Source organism: Moschus berezovskii, chromosome 7 (genome assembly GCF_049115385.1).
Source record: "Moschus berezovskii isolate FMDL1 chromosome 7, NW_MosBer_1.0, whole genome shotgun sequence".
Lineage (NCBI taxonomy): Eukaryota > Metazoa > Chordata > Mammalia > Artiodactyla > Moschidae > Moschus > Moschus berezovskii.
Window position 1 is genome coordinate 83,902,954 of NC_142466.1, and position 21,321 is coordinate 83,924,274.

The following is a 21,321-nucleotide window of genomic DNA, read 5'->3' on the forward strand; positions in this document are numbered from 1 at the left end:
TAGCTGAGAAAAGAAGAGAAGTGAAAGGCAAAGATATACCCAACTGAATGCAGAGTTCCAGAAAATAGCAAGGAGAGATAAGAGAGCCTTCTTGAGGGAACTATGCAAAGAAATAGAGGAAAACAATAGAATGGGAAAGACTAGAGATCTCAAGAAAATTGGAGATAACAAGGTACTTACATTTCATTCAAAGATGGGCACAATAAAGGACAGAAATGGCAAGGACCTAACAAAAGCATAAGAGATTAAGAAGAGATGGAAAGAATACACTATGCAAAAAAAGGCTTAATAATCTGAATAACTGTGCTGGTGGTCACTCACCTAGAGCCAGACAACCTGGAGTGCAAAGTCAAGTGGGCCTTAGGAAGTATTACTATGAACAAAGGTAGTGAAGGTGATAGAATTCCAGCTGAGCTATTTCAAATCCTAAAAGATAACTGCTGTTAAAATTCGGCACTCAATATGCCAGCAAATTTGGAAAACTCAGCAGTGGCCACAGGATTGGAAAAGGTCAGTTTTCATTCCAATCCCAAAGAAAGGCAATGTCAAAGAATATTCAGACTACCATACAATTGCACACATTTCACATGCTAGCAAGGTAATGCTCAAAATCCTTCAAGCTAGGCTTCATCAGTATGTGAAACAAGAAATTCCAGATGTTCAAGCTGAATTTAGAAAAGCTAGAGGAACCAGAGATCAAATTGCCAATATCTGCTGGATCATAGAAAAAGCAAAGAAATTCTAAAAAAATCTGCTTCATTGACTACACTAAAACCTTTGATTATGTGGATCACAACAAACTGTAAAATTCTGAAAGAGATGAGAATACCAGACCACCCTACCTGTCTCCTGAGAAGCCTGCAGGACAAGAAGCAACAGTTAGAATCAGACATGGAACAATAGATTGATTCAATCTATTAAACCAATAGAGAAAGGAGTATGTCAAGGCTGTATATTGTCACCCTGCTTATTTATCTAATTTGCTGAGTACATAATGGGAAATGCTGGGCTGGATGAATCATAAGCTGGAATCAAGACTGTTGGGAGAAATATCAACAAACTCAGATATGCAGATGATACCACTTTAACGGCAGAGAGTGAAGAGGAACTAAAGAGCTTATTAATGAGGGTGAAAGAGGAGAGTGAAAAAGGTGGCTTAAAACTCAACATTCAAAAAATGAAGATGCCATGGCATCCAGTCCCATTACTTCATGGCAAACAGTTGGGGCAAAAAGTGGGAACAGTGACAGATTTTATTTTCCTGGGCTCCAAAACCACTGTGGACAGTGATTGCAGCCACAAAATTAAAAGACACTTGCTCCTTGGAAAAATAGCTATGACAAACCTAGACAGCATATTAAAAAGGAGAGAATCACTTTGCCAACAAAGGTCCATATACTCAAAGCTGTGGTTTTTTCAAGTAGTCATGTATGGATGTGAGAGTTGGACATAAAGAAGGCTGAGTGCTGAAGAATTGATGCTTTTGAACTGTGGAACTGGAGAATAGTCTTGACAGTCCCTTGGACAGCAAGGAGAGCAAACTAGTCAATCTGAAAGGAAATCAACCCTGAATATTCATTGGAAGGATTGATGCTGAAACTCCAATACTTTGCCCACCTGATGTGATGAGCCGACTCACTGGAAAAGACTCTGATGCTGGTAAAGATTGAGGGCAGGAGAAGAAGGGGGTGACAGAGGATGATATGGTTGAATGGGATCACTGACTCAATGGACATGAGTTTGAACAAACTCTGCAAGATAGGGAAGAAGGACAGGGAAGCCTGGTATGCTAGAGTTCATGGGGTTGCAAAGAGTCGGACATAACTTCCCAACTGAAGGACAAGGCTTCTGGTCTATAAATGCTGCTAGATAAATGCAGTGATAGAATCAGCTAAATTCCAGATGTTTCAGTCACCTAAGTGCTCCAGTACTTTTATCTCAACAACAAAAGTATTCACTTATTTTTGTAGAAAGGAGGAGGTAGGCATGGAAATAAATGCTTTCTTCCCTGTCATAGTGTTTCTGACCACTAGCATTAGATGGGCTGGAGTTTCATAATACTTTTCCCCTCATCTCTGTGCTCACATTTTAAGGTAGTGGGATGGAGTGGAAAGTAGACCAAAGGTTGGACAGCCAAGCTCTGCCACTTACGAGACTTTAGTTCTTAAGTAACTTCCATTGACAGATGAATGGATAAAGAAGATGTAGTACATGTATACACGGGAATTTTACTAATAAAATGAAATAATGCCATTTTGATGGACACCTGGAGATTATCATACCAGGTGAAGTAAGTCATAAAGAGAAAGACAAATATCATATGATATCACTTATATGTGGAATAAAAAATGATACGAATGAACTTATTTACAAAACAGAAACAGACTCACAGACTGAAAACAAACTTGTGGTTACCAAAGGGGAAAGGTCAATGCAGAGGTGGGGGATAAATTAGGAAGTTGGGATTAGCAGATAGAAACCACTATATATATAATAGATAAATAGCAAGGATCTACTGTATAGCAAAAGGAACTCTATTCTATAATAACCTATATGGGAAAAGACTGAAAAAAGAATAGATACAAGTGTGTGTATGTGTATAACTAAATCATTTTGTTGTATACCTGAAATTAACACAATAATGTAAATCAACTATACTCCAATATAAAATAAAAAATTTTTAAAGTTGATGGAGCTCAGTTTGCTTAATCACAAAACAAAAGTAACTCCTACCTCATAAGGCTGGGTGAGGGCTAGACAAAATTATGGATGCATATGCTGGGAGGGATTGGGGCAGGAGGAGAAGGGCACAACAGAGAATGAGATGGCTGGATGGCATCACCGACTCGATGGACATGAGTTTGAGTGAACTCCGGGAGTTGGTGATGGACAGGGAGGCCTGGCGTGCTGTGATTCATGGGGTCGCAAAGAGTCGGACATGACTGAGCGACTGAACTGAACTGAACTGAACTGAAGTGCTATCTGTAAAGTTTTAGGAATTAGATGTTACTATCTTACCAAAGAACATTAGGTTACATTGATCTATACCAAGCAATATGTACATTTGGTCTGTTATGAAGCATTATCATTTTATAAACATGTAGATTAGTTTTCTTACAAATCCACTAATATGGAGTACAAGGAAAATTGCATTATAGTTAGTTATCCATATTTTCTTAATTTTCTTTATATGATAGATGCTTAAAGTTTCTTTCCTACATGCCCTTTTTTGATAAATTCTAACAGTGTCCAAAGAAGCAGAAGTGTTAAATCAGTAAGACGACCTATATTGTTTCATTAAATTTCTTTTACTTCATCTATATATGAGAAGGCTCCTGGAGGTATCCACAAAGCTTAATGGCTGAAAACTTTTTTTAGAAGTGATAAAACAGTGATTAAGGAAAAGGAAATAGCTTTCAAATTTATATAATTATGCAGCCCAATTAGAAGTTCTGACACATAGGAAACAATAAATGTTGACTATTGTAATTATATTTTAGTATAGTAATATAACTTTTTATATCATCACCATCATTATTCAACTTGAAGAAATACTTTATGAAGTGAAATAGCAAGAATCAAAAGATGCTGAAGGAGAAGACTGGCCATCAGTGATGGACAGGCAGTGTGCCTATTACGTATGGTCAAGCAGGTTGTACACTGCTCATTCCAGTCAACACCTTTCACATGATCCCAGTGTGATGGCACTTCCTAAAGACACACCATGTATCACAACACAGCCTACTCAGCTGGCTGCCGACAGATGCTGTTGCTGAAAATACTGTTCTTTATCTTATTGCGAAGGCAAAACATAGAGACCTTTTTTAGTACAGCAGCAAAATTAGTAGCAGGTAAAAATGGAATAAGCATTGCTCACATTTACATTCAGAAATCAGCTCTCTATTAACACTGAGCATATTTGTGACAGAGTCCAAAGACCACAGCTGCAATTACCAGCAACTTGTATCGTACAAAACAGCTAAAGACAATGGCTAATGGTCCTTATCTAGTTTGCCTGTGTGTGATGATCTTTATGAATGGAACAGTGCAGTATCTGGTGTCACCAGAGCAGATGTCTTAAAATGAAGATAACAGGAACCCTGTCTGTCTCATGAGTTTGTGGAAAGGCTCAAAAGTATGTAGAAATGTGAGAAAGCCCTTGGAAATATCAATATCACAATATAGTTATTTGCGTTTATCCACACTAACTTCCTTAGCCAAGACTTTGGATTTCCTGGGGTAACTTTACACCCCTTTGGCAATGCCTTTCTTATCTGGAACCTACCATTGTTGCTGCTGACATTTGGCTGAAACCAAATTGGCTCACTTTGCAGTAGACACTCTTTCAGCCTTGTTGCTTGCTCTACCTGCCATGACCACATAGTCCTCACCTTGGGAACACGGGGCCTTTCTCTATGATGAAGGCTTTGGCAAATGGCATCTTTGGGACCCACCACTCTGGTTCCCTCTGTGGCACTCCAAGTCACCGTATGCTGATACTCAACTATGGAATGCCCCCTAAACCTGCAGAACAGGGACACAAAGAAAGCAGTACCACCACCTGGCAGGGAGGGGGTGGGTATTTTGGAAAATTGTAGAGGATTTTTTGGAGGTCACAAAGATCGGCAGGGTCAGCATCATTTAGTGGGTGGGTGTCAAGGATACCAGACATCCAAAAATGCATAGGATGGCCCCACAAGGAATTATCTTGCATCCTACATGACTTTTAGGTGTCCTATTAAATATTATATATGTAGGTGAGAAACCTATTTAGAATGATCTGAATCTAGAACTTACCTGTGTCTTACATTTAAACCTAAAGCATCTGGATAAGATTTTAACATACTTTGAATTTTTCATGCATACAACCACACTGGGCAAATTGAAGGAAGTATCTTGCCAAGAGTTGTTTATCTGTTCAGAACATCATACCATGCTGTCCGGAATGACTAAGGTGTCCAAGTGGCCTACACAGTGGCACACATTTCTGTATCTGTTGAGTGGCACCCATGTCCCCCCATTACATTCACAGAAGAGCTAGTGTCCCACTCCTTAATTCTGCCTCTTGGTGAATCATGCTTAAGAAAAACCTTTGTGACTTCCCTGGTGATCCAGTGGTTAAGAATTCGCTTGCCAATATAGGAGACACGGGTTCAATCCTTGGTCCATGAAGATTCCACATGCTATAGGGCAACTAAGCCCATGTACCACAGCTACTGAGCCTGAGCTCTAGGGTCTGTGAGCTGCAGCTACTGAAGCCCACATGTCCTAGAGCCCATGCGTCACAGCAAGAGAAGGCACTGCAATGGAAAGCCTGCACACCACAGCTAGAGCCCACGCATGGCAACAAAGACCCACCACAGCCAAAAATAAATAAATAGAAAAACGTTTGGAAAGATTTAATTTTTTTATTGTAAATTACTTATAATTTCCCATGACATTATAGTTAGAACATTATTTTGACTTTTAAAGTTATGTGTAAGTAGACTGTGTTTTCTCTGAGTTTCATTTCAGGATGGTAGAGAGGATATTAAGATCTTTGTTATTACGTGGAGACACTGAATCTGAAAGGACTGACAATCACTGCTTAAGAACTCACAAAACTGTCAGGTCTCTACAAAGGTCCCATATTTGTTGCCTGTTAACCGGAACCATCCTTGCTGTGGTGAGCTACCTTCTGATTGGCCTACTTATGTTGATCAGTGTAGCCATCTTGGCTCTGAGAGGTGTGCTGTGCTCTTGAATTGAGGGTAGCGAGAGAGGACTGAAGGAAGAGTGTGAGAGAAGGAAAAAGGTCATCACTCCACTTCTAGGAAACAGGATGAAGTGGAAGGAGCTACAGCCTGGAATTCTGGGGAACTAGATTCCATTCCACCAAACTTTCTTTGTGTCCTTGGATATGTCTATGAGTCTTGGACTTTTTAACCTAAAAATTGACCAGACCCTTCCCAGTTCCAGCATTCTGTGGCTTGATCTTAGTCTAGGTCTCAATAAAATGTCCCACTTAAAACTATACATGTGCTTTCCCTGAAAGCACCGATCACCTGCATCTAACAAGCAGAGCTATTTCTGCTGTATCTATAGAAGAACATTGCAGAAGAGGGAAAAAGACAAGGGCACTAAGATTTTTAATTTTTACAGGGCTAGACATTTTAGGCCCGTGATCATGTGATATTCATAAAAGGAGACGAGGAAACTGAGGCTCAGAGAGGTTAAGTAACTTGCACAAGGTCATGACTCCAGGAAACAACACAGCAGGAGTTTGTACCCAGGCCTGCCTGACCCCAAAGCTTTGGAGTAACCACCATGGTCTTATTTACATTCCTGAAGAGAAGGCAATCTGGGAGGCCCAGAGGGACCCCCACTTCTCAATAAAAGAGGAAGAATCTTCCATGTTATTGGCCAATTTCATTTGCTGAAACTACAGTATCATTATATGTAAGATGAGCACTTGTCCCTATTTGCCTGGTATAGTTCCTATTGCCTGCTGTCCTAGCAGCATTAAAATGCCTATTTTACCTGCAAACGGTTTGCCTAGTAGATTTTATAGTCACCTAATTATGTTTCTATGTCACAGCTCCTGTGATTGTATCATGGCCAGGAGAGAAGCAAAATAAATAAAACCACTTACTGTTCTGGGGATTAGTGGTTTAGATTAGAAATAAACCTTCAAGTTTATTTTATTCTGCATGTGCTATCAGTCCATAAAATGTTTTCTATCCACATTAAGTAGCATGCAGACTTCCAACTGTAGTAACACAATATGTCATAAACCTATGTGACTCTTTTATCTTCCCTTTGTTGGGTATAAAGTCTAATCCTTCAAGTGAAGCTTATGTCACATAGGTTTAAAACAAAATATCCTGAGGATGACTTGTACATTCTCAGAGGAGAGTTTTCACTTTCAGGCATGGGCACTGCAAAGTATCTCACACTAGAAATGTACCTGATGCCTCTGAATAAACTTGGGAGGCTGCCTGTTCATTCTATTTAAAACCCGTCAGAGTCATCCCAGTGACTCAGGAAAGTATAGACGAATGGAAACTTAGACACACACACACACACTTCACAGGAAATCCTAATGTTCCTCCCAGCCATGAGCACCAATCTCACTTCCCTTTGTTATCACCCACCAATGTCTTGCTCATACCTCTAATGAGAGTAGCTGAACATTTTGAAACCTTTGTCTTACGATGATTTTGACTTCAATATCTTAGAATTCAAGAAAATCAATCCTTGTCCTTACATTGCAACAATCAACTGCCCCTTCCAGACCACTGAAGTGTCTCTCACAAAGGCATCCAATGATTAGCATGTTGCTGAAGACAAGGTGCATTCTTTCCTGTCCTTTTACTGGCCATTGTACCTCTGTGACTCCACACTATCTTGGTTTCCATCTCATGATTCTAAGCTACTTCTGTCTTTCCCACAGTCTTTTCATGTCTACTTGTAGTAGCCTCAGCTCTCTGCTCTTGTCACACTGTACCCTGCCACTTGGAATCTCAACCGTATGCATAGCTCCACCATGCTCCAGCAGCATTTCTCAGTACAGCTCTGCAAGTCACTAGTGTCCTTGCCCATGTTTCCTTGAAATTAGTTTAGGAAACTGCACACTATCACCTTTTGGATATTACTATTAAGGTTAAGAGTACAAGATCTCATCACAAAGTTATGGTTGTGGAAAACCATATGGAGAGTCCTCAAAAAAAAAACAAAAACAACTAAAAATAGAACTACCTCATGACCCAGAAATTCCACTTCTGTGTACATCCAAAAAACTTCAGTCTATCAAAAAAAAAAACAACCTAAAAACATTAATTAAAAAAGACAGATGAACCCCAGTGTGCATAGCAACATTATTTACAATCACCAAGATAAGGAAGCAACCTGTCTACCAACAGGTATTGGAACAATGAAAATATTGTGTATACATACAGTGGAATACTACTAAGCCATAAAGAATAAAATCTTGCCATTTGCAGCAACATGGATGGACTCGAAAGGCGTTATGTTAAGTGAAATAAGTCAGACAAAGGCAAATACTGTATATTATCACTTATATGGAGAATCTAAAAAACACTACAAACCAGCAAATATAACAGAAGGAAAATCACAGATAAAGAGAAAAAACTATCAGTTTCCATACAGGGAAGGGAGGAGGGAGGGGCAACATAGAGGTAGCGGATTAAAAGGTACAAACTATTAGTATAAAATATTTTATTTTTTAAGTTTTATTGAAATATAGTTGACTTATGGGCTTCCCTGGTGCTTCACATGGTAAAGAATCTGCCTGCAATGCAGGAGACCCAGGTTTGATCCCTGGGTTGGGAAGATCCCCTGGAGAACGGAATGGCTACCCACTCCAGTATCCGTGCCTGGAGAATCCTATGGACAGAGGAGCCTCGCAGGCTACAGTCCATGGGGTTGCAAAGAGTTGGACACAACTGAACGAGTTAATTTATAATGTGTTAGTTTCAGATGTACAGCAAAATTATTTAAAATCCTCTTCTATTATAGGTTATTACAAGATACTGAGTATAGTTTTCCTGTGCTATACAGTAGGTTTTTGTGGTTTATCTAGTTTATATATTATTGTTGTTTGTTGCTAAGTTGTGTCTGACTCTTTGAGACCCCATGAACTGCAGCATGCCAGGCTTGTCTGTCCTCTGCTATCTCCCAGAGTTTGGTCAAACTCATGTCCATTCAGCCGATGATGCCATCCAACCAACTCATCTTCTATTGCCCCCTTCTCCTCTTGCCCTCATTCTTTCCCAGCATCAGGATCTCTTCCAGTGAATCAGCTCTTCACATCAGGTGGGCAAAGTATTGGAGTTTCAGCATCAATCCTTCCAATGAATACTCAGAGTTGATTTCCTTTAGGATTGACTGGTTTGATCTCCTTGCTGTCCAAGGGACTCTCAGGAGTATTTCCAGCACCACAGTTCAAAAGCATCAACTTTTTGGCACTCAGCCTTCTATATGGTCCAATTCTCATATCTGTACAAGACTAGTAGAAAAACAATAGATTTGACTATATGAACCTTTGTCTGCAAAGTGGTGTCTCTGCCTTCTAATATGTTGTCTAGGTTTGTCATAGCTTTCCTTCCAAGGAGCAAGTGTCTTTTAATTTCATGGCTATAGTCACTGTCTGCAGTGATTTTGGGGCCCAAGAAAATAAAATCTGACACTGTTTCAACTTTTTCCTCATCTATTGCCATGAAGTGATGGGGCTTGGTGCCATGATTTTAGTTTTTTGAATGCTGAGTTTTAAGCCAGCTTTTTCACTCTCCTTTATCATCCTCATCAAGAGGCTCTTTAGTTCCTCTTTGCTTTCTGCCATTAGAGTAGTATCATGTGCCTATCTGAGGTTTTTGATATTTCTCCCAGCAGTCTTCATTCAAGCTTGCAATTCATTCAGCCTGGCATTTCCCATGATGTACTCTGCATATAAGTTAAATAAACAATATGACAATATACAACCTTGATGTACTCCTTTCCCAATTTTGAACCAGTCTGTTATTCCATGTCCAATTCTAACTGTTGCTTCTTGTCATGCATACAGGTTTCTCAGGAGACAGGTAAGGTGGTCTGGTATTCCTATCTGTTTAAGAATTTTCCACAGTTTGTTGTGAACACACAGTCAAAAGCTTTAGCACAGTCAATGAAGCAGATTTTTTTTTTTTTGTAATTCCCTTGCTTTTTCTATGATCCAGTGGATGCTGGCAACTTGATCTCTACCTGTGCCTTTTCTAAATACAGTTTGTAAGTCTAGAAATTCTTGGTTCATGTACACTTGAAGTCTAGCTTGAAGGATTTTGAGCATTACCATGCTAGCATATGAAATGAGTACTGTTGTAGTACAGCTTGGACATTCTTTGCCTTTCTTTGGGATTCGAATGAAAATTGACCTTTTCCAGTCCTGTGGCCAGTTGAGTTTTCCAAATTTGCTAGCATATTTAGTGCAGCACTTTAACAACATCATCTTTTGTGATTTGAAATAGCTCAGCTGGAGTCCTATCACCTCCACTTTTGTTCATAGTAATACTTCCTAAGGCCTACTTGACTGCACACTCCAGGTTGTCTGGCTCTAGGTGAGTGACCACACCATCTTGATTACCTGGGTCATGCAGACATTTTTCTATAGTTCTCATGTGTATTCTTGCTACCTCTTCTTAATCTCTTCTGTTTTGTTAGGTCCTTGCCACTTCTGTCCTTTATTGTACCCATCTTTGCATGAAATCTAAATACCTTGTTATCTCCAATTTTCTTGAAGAGATCTCTAGTCTTTCCCATTCTGTTGTTTTTCTCTATTTCTTTGCATGTTTCATTTAAGAGACTTTCTAATATCTTCTTGCTATCTTCTGGAACTCTACATTCAGTTGGATATATCTTTGCCTTTCACTTCTCTTCTTTTCTCAGCTATCTGTAAGGCCTCCTCAGACAATCACTTTGCCTTCTTGCATTTCATTTTCTTGGGGATGGTTTTGGTCACCACCTCCTGTACAATGCTACAAACCCCCATCCATAGTTCTTCAGGCAATCTGTCTACCAGATCTAATCCCTTGAATCTATTGGTCACCTCCTCTGTATAATCATAAGGGATCTGGTCTAGGTCATACTTGAATGATCTAGTGGTTTCTCCTATTTTCTTAAATTTAAGCCTGAATTTTGCAAGAAGGAGCTCATGATCTGAGCCACAGTCAGCTCCAGGTCTTGTTTTTGCTGATTACAAGTGCTGGTGAGGATGTAGGAAAAGGGGAACTCCTGTGCACTGTTGGTTTACCCACTATGGAAAAAAGTATGGAGGTTCCCCCCAAATTAAACAGAACTACCATATGATCTAGCAGTCTCCATTTCTGAGTATATATCCAAAGGAAATGAAAACAGGATCTCAAAGAGAAATCTGCACTCCCATGTTCACTGCAGCATTACTCACTATAGCAAAGATATGGAAACAACCTAAATGGCCATCAGTAGATGAATGGATGGGCTTCCCTGGTAGCTCAGCTGGTAAAGAATGCACCTGCAATGCAGGAGACCCTGGTTCGATTCCTGTGTTGGGAAGATCCCCTAGAGGAGAGATAGGCTACCCACTCCAGTATTCTTGGGCTTCCCTGGTGGCTCAGATGGTACAGAATCCAACTGTAATGCGGGAGACCTGGGCTGATCCCTGGATTGGGAAGATCCCCTGGAGGAGGGCATGGCAACCCACTCCAGTATTCTTGCCTGGAGAATCCCCATGGACAGAGGACCCTGGCAGGCTACTGTCCATGGGGTTGCAAAGAGTCAGACGTGACTGAGTGACTAAGCACAGCACAGCACAGATGAATGGATAAAGAAGACGTAGTATATGTACACAATGGAATCTTATTCAACCATAAGAAAGAAGAAAATCCTACCATCTGTGACAGAATGGATGGGCCTTGAAGGCATTATGCTAGGTGAAATAAGTCAGAGAAAGACAAAAACTCCATGGTATCACTTATATGTGGAATCTGAAGAAAAAGGAAATGTCAAACTCATAGGAACAGAAAGTAGTAAAATGGTTGCCATGGACTAGGGGGTGAGAGAAATGGGGAAAGGGTACAAACTTTCACCTGAAAGATGAATAAGGTTTGATGTTCAAATGTAAAACATGATCTTTATAGTTGATAATACTGTTTTACATAATTGGCATATGCGAGAGGGTAGAACTTAAGTGTTCTCATTAAAAAAAAAAAAGATAACTGTGAGGTAATGCATGTACTAATTAGGGGGAACTTTTCACAATGTGGATCAAATTGCCACAATGTATACTTTAAATATAATTCAGTTTTGTCAATTATGCCTCGATAAGTTGAAATTCATGGGGTCGCAAAGAGTCGGACACGACTGAGTGGCTGAACTGAACTGAACTGAAGCTGAAATTAAAGAGAGTACAAGTTCTCTCTTAAATATTCTATATCTGAATCCTGGCCTTGTATTGTCATGTAACCTAGGATGAGCTACTAAGTCACTCTTTTCTGCAAAACCTATAAAATGGGAAAAATTCAGGCCATGTCGTACGGGGATATTGTACACAGAGGAGTCATAAATAAACATATGGGAAGTGGTTGGCACTTAGTAAACACTCAATAACATTACTATTTACATATTAAAATGTCTGAGAGATCTTAAGGAGAAGAAACCAGTTTTGTTTTATTTAACTCAATAACTGGTTTAGGACTTCCCTGGTGGCTCAGTGGTAAAGAATCCACCTGCCAATATAGAAGGTATGGGTTCAATTCCTGGTCGGGGAAGATGCCATTTGCCATGGAGCAACTAAGCCTTTCAAGCCTGTGAGCCACAACTACTGAGCCCAGGTACTGCAGGTACTGCAGCCTACATGTCCTGGAGCCCATGCTCCACAACAAGAGAAGCCACCACAATGAGAAGCCCATACACTGCGATGAAGAGTAGCCCCGGCTCACCGCAACTAGAGCAAAGCCTGCACAGCAATGAAGACTCAGCAGAGTCGAAATAAATAAATACATAAAATTATTTTTTAAAAAACTGGTTTAACTTGACCAGAGATGTTTGAACATAACTTAGTTTGAGAAATACATGTTACTGCATCTCTGACCCATCTCAACTCAAAACCATCCAGTGAGCTGCAGACTCACCACACACCTGAGTGTAGGATCATCAACCTCAGTATCCAAATCCAAGCAATGTATGTCCCACCCCAGCCTTTTCCTCCTTTACTAGTTACTACATAGTATTAATAAAGAGCACCACCCTCTGCCCACACCAGCAATCTAAGGGTTGGCTGTAACTTTTCACTCAGTGCTCACTCCTAACCTGTCACCAGCTTCTACAAACTCTGCCACCATATTCACTTTCAAAGTGGTCCCTGCCTCTCCATCGCCCCATGCTTGAAAGTGAAAAAAAGTGAAAGTGTTAGTCACCCAATCATGTCCAACTCTTTGCAACCCTATGGACTGTAGCCCACACCAGTCTCCTCTGTTCATGAGATTTCCCAGGCAAGAATACTGGGGTGGGTAACCATTCCCTTCTCCAGGGGATCTTCCCAATCCAGGGACTGAACCCAGGTATCCTGCATTGCAGGCAGATTCTTTACCATCTGAGCTCCCATGGAAGCCCAAAGAATACTGGAGTGGGTAGCCATCCCCTTCAAAGGGGTCCCCACCTCTCCATCATCCCATGATTACCACTTCTCAACTGCCTAAGAGCAGTGGCCTCCTCACTGGTTTCCCTGATCTCAGTCTCATTCCTGAATTGTTGGCAGAAAAATAATTTTAAATGCCTAATTAGTTGTATGAATTCTCTTCTTAAAAGGTTTTTCATGCCTTTCAGGACAAAATTTAAACTCCATTTTAGTATATAAAGCACACCTCCACCCCACACATTTCCATCATTCCTATTTATTTTGTTGTCGTTGTTCAGTCGCCCAGTCGTGTCCACCTCTGTGACCCCATGACTGCAGCACGCCAGGCTTCCCTGTCCCTCACCATCTCCTGGAGTTTGCCCAAGTTCATGTTCATTGCGTCGGTGATGCCGTCCAGCCATCTCATCCTCTGACGCCTTTCTCTCCTTCTGCCCTCAATCTTTCCCAGCATCAGGGACTTTTCCAATGAGTCGTCTATTCGCATCAGATTCCCAAATATGTCACACTATATCATGCCTCCTTGACTTTCCTCAAACTGCCTTTCCCTGGAAAGTCCTTCTGCACGCAAATGGCTCCTACTCATTCTTTAAGATTTAATGTTTCACCTTCTCTCAGAAGCCTCTCCTACATAGATGCTTATCTCATAGTTTCCATGGTTGACTCATCCATTTCTCTCCCAGGTAATTAGTCTAAGCCAATTACAGTAATTTCATTCTCTCTGGTTTGGAAGTGGGCATGTGAGCCAACCCTGAAAATGAAAAATGAAGGGAAGAGTTGCCTGGAGAGGGGGTAAGTTCTGAGAAAGGTTTCTTGCTTCTAAGAAGAACATACTGGACAGATAACAGACTTTCTCTTGACAGATGTGAATGAGACACCAGGAATTCTAGCAGCCATCCTATGATGCTGACGGCAAATGGTTTGAGGGGGAGTTCTGGCTAACTGAAAAGAGCAGTGCAGAGAGATGAAATGAACCTGGCTTCTCAATCCTGGAATCCTTGCTGACTCTGGACTAGGTGCAGTCTTGGATAATAAATCACCTTATTATCTAAACCAGTGTTTGTTAGAGTTACTTGCTGCTAATGGTGTCCTAACTGATGCAGCTGTCACCATCTCATGGGTCTCTCTGTCATCACAATCAATCATCACACCAAAATCAGGAACATGACAGAAAACCCTACTGCACTTCAGCGTCATTGTGGTAAACTTCAATAATGCCATATGACAAAGACAGAAAATAAGAAGTGTAAATATTGGAAAGAAGGGCACCAAACGGTCACTATCTCTAGGTTATTGTATCAGCTACAGGAAAAGGCTAAGATTCTAATAAGCTAGGGGGATTAATTAGAAGTCAGTCAGGTGTTCAGCTTGAAAGCAATGAAGACCATATAAAAATATGATGAGGGAAAATCCCATTCAGAATAGCAAAATACACAAATTAGAACAGGCACGTAATATCTAAGATATCCATAAGAAATATTCAAAACTTGCATGAAGATAATACTAAAACATAGCTGAATAACATAAAAGAATACCTTGGAAAAATGAAGGAATATGACAATGCTCCTGAATAGGAGAACTTAATTATTTTGAAGATCCATATCTTTTCTAATTAAAATTCACTGCAATTTTAATACAAATCTCAACACATTTTCAAAAATGACAAACAAGAAAGTACACATGATTATCAAGAAACTCTGGATAAAAAAAAAAATCCATAAGGGGGAATTTGACTTATCTGATGTCAAAACTATACTGTTGTTCACAATGGAGCAGAAATACTAAAATATGCAATTCAGAAATACACCTTTGAAAATAATGAGAGGTTATGATAGATAACTCTGAGAAAAATAACTAACCAATTGGGAAGGAGAAAAAGTATATCCCTTCTTCATATCAAACACACATTAAAAATTCCAAAGAAGAATTCCGAGCCAGTGATCGGCGGCGGAGAGCGGGTCTCAGTGGCCTCGAAAAATCCTGCAAAAATGTCTCTGTAACCATCTCTTGAATACCTGAAGGTAGACAAGGTGATTCAGGCTCAGACTGCCTTTTCTGCGAACTCTGCCAACCCAGCAATTTTATCTGAAGCCTCTGCTCCCATCTCTCAATATGGAAATATCTATCCTAAGCTGTATCTGGAGCTCTCTCAGTACATGGGCCTGAGTTTAAATGAAGAAGAAATAAGTGCAAATATGGCCTTGGTCCCTGGAGCACCAAGTCAGGGGCAGTTGGTGGCACGGCCTTCCAGCATGAACTACATGGTGGCCCCCGTCACTGGTGGTTTGACACTGGGATCCGCAGAGCAGAGATCAAGCAAGGGATCCGAGAAGTCATCCTGTGCAAGGATCAAGATGGAAAGATTGGGCTCAGGCTGAAATCCATAGACAACAGTATATCTGTTCAGCTTGTCCAGGCCAATTCTCCATCCTCCCTGGTGGACCTGCGGTTTGGGGACGAGGTGCTGCAGATAAATGGCGAGAACTGTGCTGGCTGGAACTTGGACCGGGCGCACAAGGTGCTCAAACAGGCTTTTGGAGAGAAGATCACCATGACCGTTCGGGACAGGTCCTTTGAACGGACAATTACCATGCATAAGGACAGTACTGGACACGTTGGCTTTGTTTTTAAAAATGGAAAAATCACATCCATTGTGAAAGACAGTTCTGCAGCTAGAAACGGTCTTCTCACGGAACATAACATCTGTGAGGTCAACGGACAGAATGTCATCGGACTGAAGGACTCTCAAATCGCAGACATATTGTCCACAGCTGGAAATATAGTTACTATTACAATCATGCCTGCTTTTATCTTTGAACACATTATTAAACGGATGGTGCCAAGCATTATAAAAAGCTTGATGGATCACACCATTCCTGAGGTTTAGAAGTCACGGCACAGTGGAAACTTCCCGGAAGTTCTCCCGTTTACGTCTTGGGCAACTGACCTTACTGTTATGCACATGAAGCTTTGTAGGAGCCAGCGAGCATATGCTGCATGAGGACTTCCTGTCTTACAGGAGGGCTGGGAATCTTACTGTTCGATCCAGTATATCTTGTTCAGACATCAAGACAGTTGTAGCCTTACCCTGGTTTTACAGTTGAAAAGACTTTCACAGACTAGTGTCTTCACTGGAGACCTGATGCTTTCACAAGCCTTGTGAGTAGGATGACTGCTACAGGCGCAGCTCTGTTAGAACCATCACCTTCACCTTGATGTCAAGCAGTGCTTTAGTTCTGTGCTGTATTTGCATTTTTACAGTGTCACCACAGTGCATTTAGGATTACTTTTCTTCAGGTCTATGTGTGTGTAACACCAGCTAAGTAACACTGGTTTCATTCCATGTAAGCATTATTAGACTGTATGTAGCTGCAAGAGACTTATCGATTGTCATTACATTTTATCCGCCTTCACTTAATACGCTTGAACTGTTGCCTTAACTAAGTTAAGCGTCTAGAATAAAAGCCAAAATGTAATGATTGCTGCCTTTCTAAACCCTGACGCAGTTCTGCATTCACCTGAGATGTACACTAGCCCCGTGCAGTCTGACAGTACATCCCGAGCTAGCACAGCTGCTGACTTGCATTTGAGATTTTCTAGTCCTTCCTTGTGTAATGGGAACTTCTTTCTTCTAAAAGTAACTGATATCACTTTTTGAGAAATGAAGCACTATATATTTAATGTATAAATAGAATGAATCTTGACTCCTTTTTTCATGTGTAGATTAAGTGGGCTAAGACTGATTATTGCATTTACACAGTATGTAACCTAGCTGCCCCAGAACGGTCTCAGGACACTGTCCCAGTCATGTGTTCCATTTCCTGCCTCCTCACAGAATGACACATTATCCTGATTTTTTTTCCTCTCTTTGGCTTATGCCTATTCTATTTTAATTAAAAATGTATAGATAAAGTTAAAAAAAAAATTCCAAAGAAGTCAGCAAGTCAATTAAAAGCAAATATTAGATCAAACCACATGAAATCACTATTTTTGCAGGTCAAAGGCAGTTGACTATCAGAAATTCCACACAGTTAAAGCTAACACATTAATTCTGAGGAGGAAAATACAGGAAACATGTTTATAGTCTTGGAATGAGGGATACTGACAAAACATAAAACTCAGAAAAGAAGTTTGCACATGTAGAAATTGTCTGTGCATGTGAAAAGTACCTGTGCTATTAAGTTAACATTAAAATAAGTTAAGATCTCAAAATCCTTCAAGCTAGGTTTCAACAGTATGTGAACCAAAAACTTCCAGATGTACAAGATGAATTTAGAAAAGGCAGAGGAACCAGAGAGCAAATTGCCAACATCCATTGGATCATAGAAAAAGCAAGGGAATTCCAGAAAAACATCTGCTGCTTTATTAACTACTCTAAAGCCCTTGACTGAGTGGACCACGACAAATTGTGGAAAATTCTTAAAGAGATGGGAATACCAGACCACCTTACCTGCCTCCTAAGAAACCTGTATACAGGTCAAGAAACACCAGTTAGAACTGGACATGGAACAATGGACTGGTTCAAAATTGGGAAAGGAGTACATCAAGGCTGTATCTTGTCACCCTGCTTATTTAACTTATATGCAGAGTACATCATGTGAAATGCCAGGCTACATCTAGCTGGAATCAAGCTCAAGCTGGAATCAAGATTGCTGGGAGAAATATCAATAACCTTAGCTATGCAGACGACAAGGGAACATTTCATGCAAAGATGGGCTTGATAAAGAACAGAAATGGTATGGACCTAACAGAAGCAGAAGATATTAAGAAGAGGTGGCAAGAATACACAGAAGAACTGTACAAAAAAGATCTTCACGACGAAGATAATCACGATGGCATGATCACTCACCTGGAACCAGACATCTTGGAATGTGAAGTCAAGTGGGCCTTAGAGAGCATCACGACGAACAAAGCTAGTGGAGGTGATGAAATTCCAATTGAGCTATTTCAAATCCTGAAAGATGATGCTGTGAAAGTGCTGCACTCAATATGCCAGCAAATTTGGAAAACTCAGCAGTGGTCACAGGACTGGAAAAGGTCAGTCTTCATTCCAATCCCAAAGAAAGGCAATGCCAAAGAATGCTCAAACTACCGCACAGTTGCACTCATCTCACACGCTAGTAAAGTCATGCTCAAAATTCTCCAAGCCAGGCTTCAGCAATATGTGAACTGTGAACTTCCAGATGTTCAAGCAGGTTTTAGAAAAGGCAGAGGCACCAGAGATCAAATTGCCAACATCCGCTGGATCATGGAGAAAGCAAGAGAGTTCCAGAAAAACATCTATTTCTGCTTCATTGACTATGCCAAAGCCTTTGACTCTGTGGATCACAAGAAACTGTGGAAAATGCTGAAAGAGATGGGAATACCAGACCACCTGACCTGCCTCTTGAGAAACCTGTATGTAGGTCAGGAAGCAACAGTTAGAACTGGACATGGAACAACAGACTGGTTCCAAATAAGAAAAGGAGTACGTCAAGGTTGTATATTGTCACCTTGCTTATTTAGCTTATATGCAGAGTACATCATGAGGAACGCTGGGCTGGAAGAAGCACAAGCTGGAATCAAGATTGCCGGGAGAAATATCAATAACCTCAGATATGCAGATGACACTACCCTTATGGCAGAAAGTGAAGAGGAACTCAAAGGCCTCTTGATGAAAGTGAAAGAGGAGAGTGAAAAGGTTGGCTTGAAGCTCAACATTCAGAAAATGAAGATCATGGCATCTGGTCCCATCACTTCTTGGGAAATAGATGGGGAAACAGTGGAAACAGTGTCAGACTTTATTTTTTTGGGCTCCAAAATCACTGCAGATGGTGATTGCAGCCATGAAATTAAAAGACGCTTACTCCTTGGAAGGAAAGTTATGACTAGCCTAGATGGCATATTAAAAAGCAGAGACATTACTTTGCCAACAGAGGTCCGTCTAGTCAAGGCTATGGTTTTTCCCGTGGTCATGTATGGATGTGAGAGTTGGACTGTGAAGAAAGCTGATCGCCGAAGAATTGATGCTTTTGAAATGTGGTGCTGGAGAAGACTCTTGAGAGTCCCTTGGACTGCAAGGAGATCCAACCAGTCCATTCTAAAGGAGATCAATCCTGGGTGTTCATTGGAAGGACATATGCTAAAGCTGAAACTCCAATACTTTGGCCACCTCATGCGACGAGTTGACTCACTGGAAAAGAGTCTGATGCTGGGAGGGATTGGGGGTAGGAGGAGATGGGGACGACAGAGAATGAGATGGCTGGATGGCATCACCGACTCGATGGACATGAGTTTGAGTGAACTCCGGGAGTTGGTGATGGACAGGGAGGCCTGGCGTGCTGTGGTTCATGGGGTCACAAAGAATCAGACATGACTAAGCTACTGAACTGAACTGAACTGATGTAGATTACACCACTCTAATGGTAGAAAGCAAAGAAGAACTAAAGAGCCTCTTGATGAAGGTGAAAGCTGTGCTTAGTCACTCAGTCACATCTGACAGTTTGCAACTGTAGCCCAGCAGGGTCCTCTTTCTATGGGGATTCTCCAGGCACGAATACTGGAGTGGGTTGCCATACCTTCCTCCAGGGGATCTTCCCAACCCAGGGATCGAACCCAGGTCTCCGTCACTACAGGCGGATTCTTTACCATCTGAGCCACCAGGGAAGCCCAAGAAAACTGGAGTGGGTAGCCTATCCCATCTCCAGGGAAAATTCCCGGCCCAGGAGTCAAAATGGGGCCTCCTGCATTGCAGGTGCATTCTTTACCAGATGAGCTACCACAAAAGCCAAAGGTGAAAGAGGAGAGTGAAAAAGCTGGGTTAAAACGCAATATTCAAAAAACTAAGATCATAGTATCTGGTCCCATCATTTCATGGCAAATTGATGGGAAAACAATGGAAACAGTGACAGACTTTACTTTTTTGGGCTCCAAAATCTCTGCAGACAGTGACTGGAACCATGATATTAAAAGATGCTTGCTCCTTGGAAGAAAAGCTACAATCAATCTAGACAGCATATTAAAAAGCAGAGGCATCATTTTTCTGACAAAGATCCATTTAGTTAAAACTATGTTTTTTTCCAGTAGTCATGTAAGGATGGGAGAGTTAGACCATAAAGAAGGCTGAATGACAAAGAGTTGATGCTTTTGAATTGTGATGCTGCAGAATATTCCTGAGAGTCCCTTGGACAGCAAAGAGATCAAACCAGTCAATCCTAAAGGCAATAAGTCCTGAATATTCATTGCAAGGACAGATGCTGAAGCATCAACATTTTGGCCACATGATGTGAAGAGCTGACTCATTGGAAAAGACCCTGATGCTGAGAAAGATTGAAGGCAGGAGGAGAAGGGGGCAACAGAGGATGAGACAGTTGGGTGGCATCACTGACTCAATGGAAATTAAAGAACAGGCAAGCCTGGAGTGCTGCAGCCCATGGGGTAACAAAGAGTTGGATACTACTGAGCAACTGAACAACAACAAAATTAAAAGCCAAGAACAAATTAGGAGGAAAAAGATAATATAAGAATTCTCACAATCTATAAGAGAAGGATAAAAATGAAACAGAAATGCACAAAGTAAACAAGTAATTCCAAGGAGAAATGCACATGGAAAATTATCCTCTGAAAAGACGCTCATCTTTACAAGTAAAAAGGAACAGGTATATTAAAATAATAAAATCTCTTTTTTTTTTCAGTCTTAGAAATTGGTCACATCAGGGTTAGTGCTTATGTGGGGAAGAAGTCATTCTTGTACTCACCTTTTTAGTGAGTATTAGTTTTTTCAGAGGATAATTTGTTTGCCCATTTCCATCAAAATTTAAAATGTTTATATCCATCAAATCAGCAGTTATACTTTTAAGAATCTGTCATAGAGAAATACTTGTAAACGCACATTCCTTGGCAGCACTGTTGGTTACAGCCACTAAATAGGAAATATCAATTTCCAGTAATAATTTGGTGATGAAATAAATTATGATATGTCTTCACTATAAGATATTATTCAGCCAATTTTAAAAGGATACAGATTAATATGTATCGGTATGGAAAGTCCTTCATACCATATGATAAATTGAAAAAAAAAGAACTATAATATATATCGAACAATCCCATTTATGATAAAAAACCTATATCCATTCTACATGTCAATGTACATAGATTGGCTATCAGGAACATTAGGATCAAGGAAAACATTCTATAAA

The 21,321-nt window shown here is 40.6% G+C and overlaps 1 protein-coding gene and 1 pseudogene across 2 annotated transcripts in view; one reads left to right on the plus strand and one right to left on the minus strand.

Annotated features, from left to right (window-relative positions):
- FRMD3 (FERM domain containing 3) overlaps positions 1-21,321 on the minus strand; it is a 334,605-nt gene that overhangs the window by 25,791 nt on the left and 287,493 nt on the right. The window lies entirely within an intron of this gene.
- LOC129556964 (syntenin-1 pseudogene) lies at positions 15,133-16,227 on the plus strand (annotated as a pseudogene).